This window comes from Molothrus ater, chromosome 20 (assembly GCF_012460135.2).
Source record: "Molothrus ater isolate BHLD 08-10-18 breed brown headed cowbird chromosome 20, BPBGC_Mater_1.1, whole genome shotgun sequence".
Classification (NCBI taxonomy): Eukaryota; Metazoa; Chordata; class Aves; order Passeriformes; family Icteridae; genus Molothrus; species Molothrus ater.
The window spans coordinates 2,952,607-2,968,016 of NC_050497.2; positions in this window are offsets into that span (position 1 = coordinate 2,952,607).

A 15,410-nucleotide genomic window follows, 5' to 3' on the forward strand; every position below is an offset into this window, starting at 1 on the left:
AACCAGAGTTATCACTGCACAAAAGTTCACATAGCAGAGAAGTTTCTTTTTCTGAGACTTTTCTGGGGAAATGTTTGGATGCCTTTGGAGGTAACAATTGCTCCCTGCAAGGGGAGGGATGGCCACGAGACCCTGAGAAGGGACAGGGATTAGGATGAGGCAACACTGGCCAGCAGAGTAGGCAGCCCTGTGGATTTCTATCCACGTCACAGTTTTATTTTCCTGATTCTGAGATGATGGCAATGATGACCACGAGCAGAAAAAGCAGAAGGAAGACTAAAGCAACTGCTGTGAGTCAGCAGGGCCAGGGCTTCGTGGAGCCCTGCCTGTACAGCTGCCTGGCAGGGAACACGGCCAAGACACAGCCAGGGCCCAGCTGAGGTTTCTGTGCCTTTGGGGCTGTGTGTGGGGCAGAGCTGCTGGAAAGGCAGGGGGGACCTCACCCTCCTTTTGGCCTCCTCTGGGTCAGAGGACATGTTCACCTCATGGATCCTGAGCAGATCTGGAGCACACTCAGCCTTCCCTGGGGATGTGCAGGTCCAGGAGGGCAGGAGGCTTCTCCTGGCTCTGTGGTGGCCACTGGAGTTCCTGCCATGGGAGCCCACCTGCTACAGATGGCTGGGAGGAGCCCAGGGAGGAGATGGAGCACCTGGAGGAATCCCAGGACGTGTGTGGGAATGGTTTGTCATTGAGAGCACAGAGAAGCTGTAGGACAGGGATATTTTCTGGGGCAGGGGAAGCCCAGTCCTTCCCACAGCACGTCCAGGTCTGTAGTTGCCCACAAGTCCACAGCAAAGGAAACGTGGAAAAGGCTGAGCAGTTTTTGGAAGCTCAAGAGGGCCACTGGGGACAGACAAAGCAGAAAAACCAAGTCCCCAGAGCTGACATATCCTTTTGTTTTTCCCTCTCTCCTTTTCTGCAATGGGAGACCATTCCAAGCTGTAGCCAAGGCCTGTGATGAGTAATTTGTTTAACTCTGTTCAGCTTTTCTTTTTTAGAAGTTTTTCTCCCAAAAAACCAGTCCTCCCTTCCTGCCAAGAGCAGGCTAATTGTTTACTGAATTGGCCCAAGTCCTGGAGCCATTCATCTCCCTAGCAAGATCACACTGATTTCGCAATGTCTGGTAGGGCCTGGTCACATGTCATCTTCCTGATTAAAGAACCCCTTATCTGTGCGCTTCAGAAGAAGACCAAGGGCAGCAGAAAACATGTGCAGGGCTCCTTAACATGCACAGTGCTGAGTTAGGCACAAAAGAAAGAAATTAGGATGGGAAATGTAACAGGACCTTGAGGTCTTGCACTGACGTTAATGAAAATAACCACGTAAAACAGTGACCGATGGGCAGCTGGTTCTTGTGTTTTGCTTAAAGTGAAATTGATGTCTCTTTCATATTTAACGCTCTTTGGGGAGGGGAGAGGCAGTTTCAGGGCACTGTGGCTGTGGTGGAAGGAGCAGGAGCTGGATGCTGTAGCTCACGGGCATGTCTGAACACATGTGAGCTGGCTCTGAGGACGTCACCGTGCCCTCAGCAGCTTATGTAACTTGTTTTGTTGGATCCTCAGCAAGAGGCCAGGCCTGAAAGGGGAGCATGGAAAACAGGAGGCAAATTGGTTTAGCTCCTGGGCTTGTGGTTTTTCGCCCTGGTGCTTCTCACTCTCCTCCCCCCTCCTTAATTGAGCTCCTTGCACGGTTTCAGGAGAAAGCGGCAAAGATGGGATCACTGCCCGGGCTGTCCCAGGATAACTTCTAGCAGTGAGCACATCTAATCAATCAATTATCAGACTGAACAGCACTTGCTGGCTCCTGTCTACAGCTCTCAGTCTCAGGTCACTTTTGCTTTTAGCAGGAGAGTACCTGGGAATATCAAATGTTCTCACAGGGTTTTGCATTGCCTGTGCTCAACCACATCTCTTCCACTTGCACAAGACTTTTATGTGGGCCTCTTTCCATGGCTGAGATGATCCCAGATTCTGCTCAGATTCACCGTGGCCTCTCCTACAATGCTGAGCAAGTTGCCACCAAAGCCTTGCTGTTGAAATGTGATGGGTACTGACTGCCTCAATGCTTGACAAAATATCTATAAAATCACTGCTCTTTGCTCTGCCTTGAGTGATTTCCTCCCATTCCCCACCAAAATGAGTTGCTGGATGAATCAGAGCATGGGGGTTTGGATTTATTCAGAAACCTGCTGGATCTCTTTGGTTAGACAAAGATTTGCCTCTTAACCTTGAACCTTTATTTGTCACTCTGTTCCTGCTGGCTGGGAAAGAGGCAGAGTGCTGAAAGCTCTTTCCTTGAGCCACAACAGCAGGAGAAGTGCCAGAGGTCCCTAAAAAATTCTCTGGGAAAGAGAATTCACAGGGAAAGAAGGAAGGGAAAAATACAGCTCCAGGGGTTTTTCCTGGCTCACTATGGCCATGGGCTGCCCAGACCTGGCTTTATGAAAATCAGTTTGTATGATTTCATGAAACAATCATTGATTATGCAGCCAAATTTCATGAAATTTGCCCCAGACAAAAATGTGCTGGGTTTGTGCCTCAGCCCAGGAGGGGCTGTGAATGCTGCTCTGCCAGCCTGGAGGGCGACTGGGTTGGGCTGGGATGGCTCCACAGGGAATGTGGCAGCTCCATGCCAGGGCACAGCTCAGGGAGGCTGAGTGAGCGTGGAACACAGAATGGTTCTTCTGGGCAACTCTGCTCAGTGTCTGGGAGCAGTGAAAGGAGGGGAATTTGTCCATTTTCATCCTAAAAATGAAAGTAATGAGAGCAATGCACACGAATAAAAGCCTAAATATAATTTCCAAGGTGAAATCCAGCATCCAGCACTTCCAAGGGAAGTTGAAGAGAGTCTATGATTGCTTATGACCTGTGATTAATTTTTCTTAATATTTTCTAGAAAATAATTATAAAAGGATTTGACTTCCCATTATATGAGACAGACAAATATTTTCCATCATAAGCTTACGTTTTTTTTGACCACTCCTTCTCATATCTCAATATGAGTCCTAAATTCTAATACCCCACATGTTAAGATCAAATTATTTCAAGTAAACTGAAATATCCTGAAAAACAGAAATCATGATTCAACAGCAACATTTTGGACAGAGGAATGCACTAAAATTTCACTTTCAGAGAACTGAGGAGAGTAGCAGAATTAAACTTCTTCTTGGGAAGACACCTCTGTGCTTGAAGTAGATAACCCAATATGTGATGTACAGTTGAAATGCCTCCAAACTATTCTGAGTCTATGTTTCCATGCTGAATTCATTGTGCTTCCATGGCACTTGGATGCTGATGAGGAGCACTGGGGGAGCTGCCTTGGATCCCTTTGTCCCAGGGCTGTGTCCCATAGGGGTAATTCATCCATGTGCAACAGTGAAAACTCAACTGTGAAAGCTTCTGGGCTTTCTACAAATGTACCTGTCAGTGTTTGCAGCTTCTCTGAGAACTTTAATCCCCAGCTTTTGAGCACCCATTTATGACGGGGAGTTGGAGTAGTGTTTGGTGTGGTTCAGGTGTGTTTTATTGTGGATCAGGAAGCAAACCTCACACGGGATACAGGCAGATATTTTCTTGGATCATTTTCTGCAAGTGCTTTTGGAGGGCGGTGAGAGCAGGGATGCACCTCCAAAAGGGCTTGAGATGAGTCTCAGAGTCATTGTCCTTGACTTGCCAGAGCCTACAAAGGATCCTGAGCCCAGCTTTACTGTCCCTTTGCTGTCCCATGCTGTCAGTGCAGGAGCAGGCAGCAGGACATGGTGGGAGGTTGATAGGGGGTGTGAGGGGGAAGGGACCCTCACGGGGGCCAGGATCACACCTGCCTGCAGGTGAGCCAGGCCTGCCTCTGTCTGCCCTGGAGCAGCACCACTGCTCCCAGGATCATCCATGGGTGCTCCCAGCCTCATGCTGGTGTGGGGTTTGTCACAGCCAACCCACCAGCATCCCACACTGGGACTGACCATGCCTGAGACAAACTCTGCTTCTTTTGGGGGTTGGAGGGAAAAGCTCAGAATTTACAGTCCACAGTTGTTGGAGCCTTCTGGAAATGCCCCTCACTCCTCAGAGGAGGTTGTGCCCTCCTCCCATGTTGCTCCAAACACACTCTTGGAGCAGCACCTGGAACAGCACTGGGCAGCCAAGTGATGCCTCAGGTTTCAGCTTTTCTATTTTTCACATTCTGTTCTGCTTTAGTGGGTGGGTCTGGGCTTCACATCAGGGGATGGTGAGCTCTGTGCACAGAGCAGGGAGACAAAACAATTCCTGCTCCAGCTGGGCACCAAGGACAAATGATCCAAATCTCAGCCCAAGAGCACAAACCCCGTGGGCTGGAGAGAGAAAAACAAGCAGGGTGGGACTGCAAGGGCTAAAGCTGGAATGGGACAATGAACTGCAAGATGCAAATGGAGCAGAACTGATCCAAGGGAGAGACCCCGTGCCCGGCCGTGCATTTTGGGACCATTTTGGTTCACCTGAGACAAACTCTGCCCTCAGGCTGCTGTGGCCACAGCCACACTGAGCTGTGGCAGAGCTGGGAATGATCAGAAATGCTGTCATTTCAAGTATCTGCTGTCCAAATCTCAGTGGGTTTCTAAGCAAGCTGCATGTTCACTCTTTCAGACTCCTTGGGAAACCCCAGGCAAAAGCCACTGCGAGCTCTGGCAAGATGACAGATCATTCTCTGCATCTTGCAAAACAGTTTTCTTCTTTCTCCAACTCCCACAGAGTTTCTTGCGAGAAGAGGAAGCAGGCAGTGGCGTCCCAGTGCCCTTCCACTGCAGAGTTTGTGTCTGATTGTGTTTGTGGGACACCTCCCAGTGACGTGACCCTCCCCAGGGTGCCAGAGGGGAGGTCACAGAGTGCAACTGGAGCACAGAAAATCAGCGTAGGAGAGAAAAGGACTCGAGGAAATGGAAAGAGGAAGAGGTGGCCAACACTTTGTACTTCCTGCTTTTCTCTGTGGTGGGAGGAAATACCAAAGAAAAGGCCCAGCACATATTTTCCAGGGATTCCCTTGTTTTTAAGGGAGGAGTAAGAGCCTGATGGAAACAATACAGTGAGGCAGAGCTGGAAAATCAGTGAAGGAGAGTGAGCACTCTTGTGATGCCTTATGCAGGCTGCCCTAGAGCAGAGGCTGGACAGAGCTAAAGAATAAAGCAGGGAGTTATTCAAAGCCTCCATGGAGCCACCTTGGGCAGCACAAGAGCCCAGCCAGGGCTGCACCCAAGATGAACCAAAATGGTCCCAAAATGCACGGCCGGGCACGGGGTCTCTCCCTGGGATCAGTTCTGCTCCATTTGCATCTTGCAGTTCATTGTCCCATTCCAGCTTTAGCCCCTGCAGTCCCACCCTGCTTGTTTTTCTCTCTCCAGCCCACGGGGTTTGTGCTCTTGGGCTGAGATTTGGGTCATTTGTCCTTGGTGCCCAGCTGGAGCAGGAATTGTTTTGTCTCCCTGCTCTGTGCACAGAGCTCAGCATGCCCTGATGTGAAGCCCAGACCCACCCACTAAAGCAGCACAGAATGTGAAAATAGAAAAGCTGAAACCTGAGGCATCACTTGGCTGCCCAGTGCTGTTCCAGGTGCTGCTCCAAGGGTGTGTTTGGAGCAACATGGGAGGAGGGCACAACCTCCTCTGGGGAGTGAGGGACATTTCCAGAAGGCTCCAACAACTGTGGACTCTAAATTCTGAGCTTTTCTCTCAAACCCCCAAAACAAGTAACTGACACTCATTTATTAGACCTCCACCACAGAGATAAGGCATTCTGGTTCCCTAGGGGAAATCAGGCGTTTTTGGACCACCAACCCTTCCAGCAGAGGAGTTTTACTGGACCATCCCCAGCAGCAGCTCCCAGATTCAGTTTCCAGCACTGAGGTCCTTCCTTAGCATTTTTGGGACTTTTAAAAATCTGTTAATAGCAAGGAATCACCAACACTGCAGTCAAGGAGAGGAACACCCCCAGCAGGATGTTCTTAAGCACAGTCACATCCCTGTGTTGGTTATCAGGAATTTGAGCAGGGCTGGGCCTGGTGTAAAGCTCTCAGCCCCTCCTGGCTCTGGGAAAAGCCAGATCCCCTGGATATTTTATGTTAATGCCTTGGTCTTTCTGTGGTTTTGATCAGAAATCCTAGAGATGCTCTTAGCAACCCCTGTTGATACAAGCTCCAGTGAAACTGGTACTTTCCAGAAAAAGTGAGAAAATATCACGTCTTAGTGGAAAAATCCGTGGCTTACACTTTCTGAGACATTGGTTTTCCTCGTGGGGTGAGCCCTGAAAGCTTTGGGAAAAACAAACAAAACTTTTGGGTTCAGTTTCTTTTCTGTGATACTTCCTTTTGTTTTCAACATAAACTTCATTTTCATTCTCTATTAGGCAATTGCTAGTGAAGAGTGGAGAAACAAATCTCTTTTTCCCCCTCTGGATTCTGATCTTCCTGGAAAAAAAAATAAATCAGGAATGATAAGAGTTTACGTATTCAGTAATACAGGTCCCTGTTAAACAGGGAAAAATCAGGTTATTTGCTCTGAGTAGGCTCAGACTATTTTATAACCCTGGAATGTAAACCAACTGCAGCCTGTAAACTTGGAAAAATCATCAGGGGAAAAATTTCCTTCCTGTTCGGAGCTGGGATTCCTGCTAAGGGACGGGAGTGGATTTTTTCCCCGGCATTACGTGTTGCAGTGACTGCTGTTCAACGCACTCATTTTGCCTCATTTTGATACGATTTGGGAAGCATGGTAAAAATAGACAATTTCTAGGAACCCTTTGAGATGTATGAAACCAGATTAGCTGAGTTATCTCCCAGATATGCAGGGCACTCTGTGACTGGGCTGCTTTTCATTGTTTTCTCTTTTATCCTCGAGCTTCCTCTCTGGGTGGTTTGCTTACAGATCCATAAATAAAAAGTATTTATGCGTTTTCCCTTTTTTTTCTTTTTGGATGGCTCAGGTAGCAGCAGGAGGGAAAACTTGCAAAACTGAACAAAATCAGCGATGTCACCCCAATGAGGGCTGTGAGTCATTTTTGGGGGACATGGTGAGGGAAGCCAAGCACTGATGGCTCACCCTGACTGAAAAGTGATTAATTCAAAACAACCCAGAAGAGTGAATCTCCCCTTCACATTGCTGAATAATTAATTACTCTGTGCTTCTTGCACCTCAGGAGGTTGGAGTGGGGAGATTTTAACGTGATTTCTTTTGATACAGCATGTGCAGAACAGCTGAGACATCTCATGTCAGACCAGGGGATCTCCTGGTGGGATGGGATGGGGCATGGGACAGGCCTTGCCCTTTTACCTGCTGGATACTCCTGGTTTTGACTCAAGACCAGCAGGTTTTGTTTTCCCCTGCAGTGTTTAAACCAGCTTTACTTCAATTTTAAAAGGCTCATGCTGCAGTCAGGTAGAAAAATTATAAAGAAAAGCCATATAAAATCAGGCTGCTCTGGCTGGCCTGTCATTTCTTCCAAGTCAAGCCAGCACTGTGCAAGCTCCCATGTGAAAGCAATCCTGGTGTGAGCAGTTCATTAGCATAACAATCTGTTCCTGGGTGAAAAACAACTTGCACCTGTATAAACTCTTTTTCCACAGTTAGATAAAGAAATGAAACCATCTCTCACGAAGAACTTTTCCTGCACATACACACCAAGGGTTGGAGTGACCAATCCATACAGATTGGTAATCCATACAGATTCTGTAATCCATATAGAATAACAACTTGTTACTGACCAATAAAGCGATTGGCAAGAAAGCTCCTGACCAATGGGAGTCACACGCGAGGTCTGCAAAACTGCATAAAAAGGAGTTCTGTGAATAAAGAATGGGCTTTTTCCACCAGGAAGGAAATGGAGTCCATGTGATTTATTCCCATAGCTGAAGTGCACCCTTGACTGTAACATCCCAGTGAATTTGCTTCCATAAATCACATCCTTCCTTCATGAAAGCAAATCTCTGACTGGAAATTTAAAAAACAAAATAAGTATTTGGAATTGTACATGGCATATAACTCATAGGGCAGATAATTAGTAAAGTTATTTTCTGCTTTCTCTATCTTTTACAAGAAGGAAGTTACTTTGTCTAATCTTCATGGAATTTAACATAAGAGAGTTATGGAATGAATCAGGTCTGTTGTGTTTTCTTCTGAATAGTTACTGTAGTTTTCTTTTCAGTTTTTTTTAATTTTTTTCAACAAAAGTCAACTTAAGAATTTTTTTCCCTTGTCCTATTATCCTTTGAGTGAACTTATGTAACACCTAAACAAAATGCACACTGAAGTCCTTGTTGCTTAGTGGGTTTTGCATCTTTTAAATTGACATTAGTGAGTTTTACACCCTTTAAATGAAATTCATTTGGGCCTTAAAACACCCTCTCATGTGTTTTGTAGTGAAAGATCAGCACAGGGTTCCCAGAGCAGCTGTGGCTTCCTCATCCCTGGAATTCCCAAGGCCAGGTTGGACAGGGCTTGGAGCAACCTGGGATAATGGAAGGTGCTCCTATTTTTCTGTCTTTCTTTTTTGCACAGAAGTGGATAGAAAAGGAAATCCAACATAAGTTAAAGAGAGAAAAAGGAAAGAAAGCAAAGTGTGGAGAATTTGGAGAAATACCCCAGCAGTTTGAACAGTTAGATGAGCTCTAAGAAGCCTTGACTCCAAGGATGGAGGGAATGGGGCTCCAAAGCCAGGCTGGGCAGGGCTTGGAGCAGCCTGGGGTAGTGGAAAGTGTCCCTGCCCATGGAATGCAGTGGAATTAGATGACCTTTAAGGTCTTTTTCCAACCCAAAAAGTTCAGTGATTCCATGATCAAAGCTGGAGGGAAAGACCAAGTGACTCATTAAAAATACTGGCACTAAACAAAGGTATCTTACTCAACTGTTGATACAATGCCGTGACCCCAAGCTGCTGCAGCACCTGAACTCCTGCACTGTGACTGTTCCTGCTTAAAACCACTCCAGAACTGAAGTGGTTTTGTATTTTCAGAGCCTCTTGGTTGCTATTAAACACCTGCTGGCAGTGAGGTCTGCGCTGAAGTGTTCCTCTGCGTCAGAGCACAAGCACGAGCCCTTTCCAGGCCTGAATTCCCAAACCTGGACTAGCATGCAGCTCAGCTGTTTGAATCATTAAATCTTCACACAGACATTTCTACCCTCGTGGAGAAAAATCAGAAACCTGCCAAGCATTGGGAGATCCTGCAAACGTCTCTGCAGCTCTGAAATGAATCAGAGAACCACAGGGAATGACAGAGTCAAATTAAGTTGGAAAAGACATCTGAGATCATTGAGTCCAACCTGAGCATGTGGTGACAGGACAGGAGAATGCCTTAAAGCTGGCAGAGGGGAAATTTAAGTTGGATATTAGGAAGAAATTCTTCTCCACGAGGGTGGGGAGGCCCTGGCATAGGTTGCCCAGAGCAGCTGTGGCTTCCTCATCCCTGGAATTCTCAAGGCCAGGTTGGACAGGGCTTGGAGCAACCTGGGATAATGGAAGGTGCTCCTATTTTTCTGTCTTTCTTTTTTGCACAGAAGTGGATAGAAAAGGAAATCCAACATAAGTTAAAGAGAGAAAAAGGAAAGAAAGCAAAGTGTGGAGAATTTGGAGAAATACCCCAGCAGTCTGAACAGTTAGATGAGCTCTAAGAAGCCTTGACTCCAAGGATGGAGGGAATGGGGCTCCAAAGCCAGGCTGGGCAGGGCTTGGAGCAGCCTGGGGTAGTGGAAAGTGTCCCTGCCATGGAATGGGGAAAATGAGATGGGCTTTGAGGTCCCTTCCAACCCAAACCAGTCTGGGATTCTGTGATTCTCTCCCAGCTTTATGGGAGAAGGGCAGATCTCCTCCTGCAGCCCTCTGTCGCCACATTTCTTTCACAGAGAAAAGCAAGGCACAATTCTCAAGAATATTTCTGGGTTTCACATTCTCTGAACATCAGAGAAAGGAAAAACAATTCTTATCTCATTTGCTGTGCCTGTGTTTGTGCCAAAGTAGAATGCAATGTGGAGATTGTTTACCCAAAGTGATAGTGTTTTGTTTCCTTGGCCTACTTTTCTCATAGAAAACTGTGGAGTAAATATTTGACAATTTTTTTCATTCCTTCAGTCTTTATATTTTTAATTTCCTTGTGCTTTTGTCATTGTGCTTCTTCCTCTCTTTGCTTCTATTTTTGTGTCTCTATTTTGCATGAAAGCAGATGGAAAAGGAAATCAAACATGAGGTAAAGGGGAGCAACATTCCCTCCATCCTTGGAGTCAGAGCTTCTTAGAGCTCATCTAACTGTTCAAACTGCTGGGGTATTTTTCCAAATTCTCCACACTTTGCTTTCTTTCCTTTTTCTCTCTTTAACTTATGTTGGATTTCCTTTTCTCTCCAGTTCTGTGCAAAAAATAAAGACAGAAAAAAAATGGAAGGAGCACCTTCCAATATCCCAGGTTGCTCCAGGTTCCCTTGGTGTGTGTTGGGACTGTTGGGTGACAGTCACAAGATGCTGGGCAGTGTGAGCAGAGTTGAGTGCTTGGCAGATCCAATTTAAATGTCATGTAATAGAGTATAGAATAAATAGTATAATAAAGTAATTAATTAGCCTTCTGATAAGATGGAGTCAGATGCATCATTCTCTCCCCTCGTTGGAGCTGCCTGTGAATTCCATAGCCCTCAGCCCAAGCAGTTGTCCAAAGGGCTCTGTGCCCCAGCACCAGGAATTCCTTTCCCATAAGGAATATTTGTGTTTCTTGGCCAGCCTGTGCCCATCTCTACCCTAAAAGCTGCCCTGTGATTTGTCTGAAGATAGCTAAAGACACTCTCACCACCATGCTCTGAGCCAGGTGTGTTTATTCAAGAAAACACCTGTGCCCCCAATATTTAAACTGAAATAACTAGCACAACACAATTTCATTTTACGTGAGAAAATTGATTTTCATTTCGTAGGTGTCATTGCTAAAGCCCCCAGTGAACCCTCACAACACAGCTGGGTTTAAACATGAAAAAAAAAACCTTTAAATATCAAGGCTCTGCAATGCTGCTCATAATTCTGCCTGCCAGAGGCAAAAGCCCTGCTCTCCCACCACTGTTCATGTTGAGGAACTTGGTTGAGGCCCCTGGAGTTACATCCATATAAAGTGTTTTAAAGTTGCATAAAATTAGCATTTTTCACCATAAAGCTTCTTTTCCCTCTACAGCATAAGAGTAGAAATTGCTGGTGTCAAATTGTGATTGATGTGAATATTGGAATCAAAGGATCCCAGACAGGTTTGGGTTGGAAGGGACCTTGAAGCTCATCTCATTCCCCCCATTCCATGGCAGGGACACCTTCCACCATCCCAGGTTGCTCCAAGCCCTGTCCTGACTGGCTTTGGAGCCACATTCCCTCAAATCCTTGGAGTCACAGCTTTCTAGAACTCATTTAACTTTTCAAACAGCTGGAGTATTTTCCCCCAATTCTTCACACTCTGCTTTCCTTCCTTTTCCCCCTTTACCTTATGTTTGATTTCCTTTTCCATCCAATTTCATACAAATATGGAGCCACAAAAACAGAAGCAAAGAGAGGAAAAAGCAGAATGAAAAAAAACCCTAGGAAATTATGAATTTAAAAACTGAAAGAATGAAAAAAATGTTATATATTTACTACACAGTTTTCTATGAGAAAAATAGCTTCAAAAGTGACTTCCAGTTCTGAATTGGTGCTTAATTTAATTCCAAAATCTGGCTTTCCCTCTCTCAGGTCTGGACAAGGCCAAGGAATAAGTGGAATAAAAATGACCTAAACAGGCAAATCTTATTCTTGTGTGGCCATAAATCTACCAACTTGCTCACTTGTCATTGTGTTTTACCTCACAAATGTGTCCTGCTTGGAGGCCTCAGTCCATAAATTTCCCCTGGAAAGTGGCCATAAATTATCAAGCCACACATTAAATAATCTTTTCTTTATCTGGAACTGCACGAGGCTGTTGAGTGTGAGTTGGCTGGACAGAGGAAAGACTCAGCAGCTGAGCCTGGCTTTTCTAGGCACCTATTTTGGGTGCTCTGACTCACCTGGAGCTTCCTGTTTCAAACTGGCTCTAAGAAGGAATTAGGGAGCCTAAATTTAGAAGCTGTTGACATGAAGGGAAATGGAATGTCAGGAGTGCAGGATATGGCAGCTCAGGAAAATGAGCTGATGGCTTCACTGCTGGGGCGCAGCACCCCTGACTTGCACCAGAGCACAGAGGCTGCTGCAATCCCAGAGAGTGCTGAGTGTGGAGAAGGCTCTGCCCCCATGGAAACATCCAGCTCTGGGGTCTCACAACCTTCCCTCTCCTTGGGAACCCCTGAATTCCTCCTGGAGCCTGAATTTCAGACAGTGCCATGCTGTCCTTGGGGCTCCACCCTTCTCCACCCCAAACTTTCAAGCTCCTGGGATCAGCAGTGAAAATAAAAAGTGGGGATTGAAACCATGGGGGCTGGGGAGGTTCCAGGTCTGACTGCAGAAGGTGCTTTTCCAAAATATTTTTCCAAGACCATTTATCCTCACATTCATTGAAACTGAGCCAATTAAAACCATTAAAAGCTGGGCCTAGAGGTTTTGAGGTCACTGTGTGCAGCTCCTGCTGCCCCAAGTGTTGCTCATCAGAATTTGCATTTGTTTCAGTCATTCTCTCTCCAGAAGCTGCCTTTGCTCTGAGGTTTTCCCTTGCTGTTTGCACCAAACACAAGTTATACCACTTCCACTTTCTAAGGTCCTGAATATAAGAGTTTCCTATTTATTTTGCTTTTTAGGTTGGTTATTTGTGTTAAGGAGTCCCTTTCTTATATTATCCTCAGGATTAGGCGCTTGAAAACAGTGGAGCTGCTTTGAATTTTTCTATCTAGTAACATTACTATTATTATTATTATCACTACTACTACTACTACCACTACTACTACTACTACTACTACTACTACTACTACTACTACTAATAATAATAATAATAATAATAATAATTTAAGAGCATGAGCAATTAGCCAAGAATTTTGCAGAGTGCTGCTTGTTCTCCCCAGGGATCTGTGTGGCTCAGAGGGCTGCAGAGTCAGGCAGTGGCTGCACAGAAGGTCAGGGCCCTATTGATCCAGGTGAGATATTTAAATAAAAACTGCTGTGCATTTTTAGGTTGCCAACAGCCCCTGCCTGGCCCTTGGCACAGGAAGGGATTTTCCCTCTAAGTGACTGATGCTTTCTTCTCGTGCTGAACAAAAACTGAAACAAACCCAGAAGTGAATGTGAAAGTCCCTCCGTGGATAATGAATCTGTGTCACATAAGCCATGGCTTCATTTTCACAGCTGAGCTTTCAGGAGTTTGGGCTGGGGCCAATTTCATGGGAGGTGTCACCGAGCCTTGTGAAATCTGATTGCTCTCGTGGTTTCAAAGTCTCCACGGCTCCAGCAGAGCTCAGATGCAGCTCTGTGATCTCTGATCTTCAAAACCTGATCAGATTTGGGGTTGCTGCCCCCGGGTGAGCTGGGATGGAAATGTGTTACATCAGCATGGCTGCTATTGAAATCCCTGTTCCAGATTTCTGCAGCAATTAATGTCAGAGAGAATTAGGCCAATAATAGGAATTTTTTTCCTTTCTCAACCAAGATTATGGATAAATCCTATAGATGCCCCATGGCCAAGCAGAAATCAGATTAAGAGTGCAGCTTTATCAGTGATTGGGGAGGGCCCAAACCCCTCGACAGAGCAGAGCTGTGGGATTGTTGCTGCTCCCTGTGTCTGGTGGAGCTGGCAATAACACACAGGCACAGAAAACTCCACATTTTCCCCATCTGAGGACCAGGGGAGGAATTTGCACAATTTCTCCATGACTTTGATGCCTTAGGATTTGGTCTTTTATATATTCCATATATTTGTAACTCTGCAGTTCTTTAGTGTGTAACTCCAAACTCCACACACAGTGGGAGCTGCTGCTGCTTTCCCATTTGGGGCAGACACAACAATTCCTCTCCAGGCCTGGCAATCAAGGACACCTCACTGCCTCAGGCCCTGAGAGATGGAAACAAAAGGGAGTTTGGGGGGAGCAAACTTGGGGTCAATGACTTCATTAGCTGAAGCTGTAATTGGCAGATTAACTCCAATATGCAAATGGAGCAAACTTCTAAAAGTGTGAAACCTGTGACCCCTCATCCATTTTGGGTGTAGGCCCTGGGGGCTTTGTCTGCCCTAAATGTACCTGAAGGCCCTTCAATAAATATAACAACTTTTTATTTCCTTAGTTTTGTCTGGCTTCTGTTTTTAGGTAGCCCCAAAAGGCATCAACTTCAGTGCATTTGGGATTGCTCCCCTCTCCTGTGCTGGGGAGCCAGAGCAAGGAGTGGCTCCTCAGATCATGGAACCCTCCTGCTGCCAACGGGGCTGTTCCCCACAGGGAACTGCTGCTGATGCTGCTGGAGATCCTTGTAGGAAGGACCAGCCTGGGTATTTTTTTTACACACAGGTTTGTTGTCAAAATGACCCACATCAAAAACTTAGGAAAAAAAAATAAACGAAGGAAAAGAGATGAAAGAATGAAGTGGCTTGGAGTGTGCCTGCCTCAGGGCCTTGCTTCAGTTAAAGCTATTTAACTTTTTTGTAACTGATGGGGAAATTGTCCACTATTAATGGGCTTTCTTTCTGGCTATAATTTAGTCTTACTTCTCAGAGGCAATGGGGTAGAGGCCAGATTTCTTTATCCAAAGGTATTAAAATACCTGGGGCTGAGCAGCTTAGCATTGCTTTGTCAGGATTTTCTCCATCTGTCAGAATATTAGAATAAAATCACCCTGTGCAGGGAGAGCTGCTTTATTTTTAAAAGAATGCCCTTTCTCCTTCAAGTCAAAGCCTTGAGGGAGAGGAGGAGATGCATATTTTCATTCACTTACTGCTTCTATATTCAGGAGCTATGATCCCTCTCTGCCAGGCTTGCTTTAACTCCTCTGGAAACTGGTTGTGTGGATCAAAGTAGAGGCAAATAGAAGATAAAAAACCCTGTTCAGAGACATGAGGGATTTATATGGCCCAGAGGAGTGAGGAGATCCCAGAGGAGGTTCCAAAGTCATAGGCAGGGTCAGCTGAGTCTTAAAAAAATAAATTTATCTTTGCTAAGAGAAAAAGAAAAAGAATAAAAAACTAAATCCATGTTTTTTGGGTTTTTTCTTTTTGATTTAGTTTTCTTTTCTTATTTTTTTTTCCCTGAGTCATTAACAGCAAAAGGAAATTTTGGTTGCATCAATGTTTATCAAAACAGAAAGTGGGTATCTCTACCAGTGAATCATATCAGCTCCTGACCTTTAGAAAGTGTCTGGTGTAATTTGAAGTCACCTGGATGGATGAGACAAAACCTCATTGATATGCACCATCAGTTTCTGGTGATGTAAAACAAGAAACAAATTTCTGCTCTGAGGAATATTTGGAGTGTGCTCACACAAACTGAGCTCCA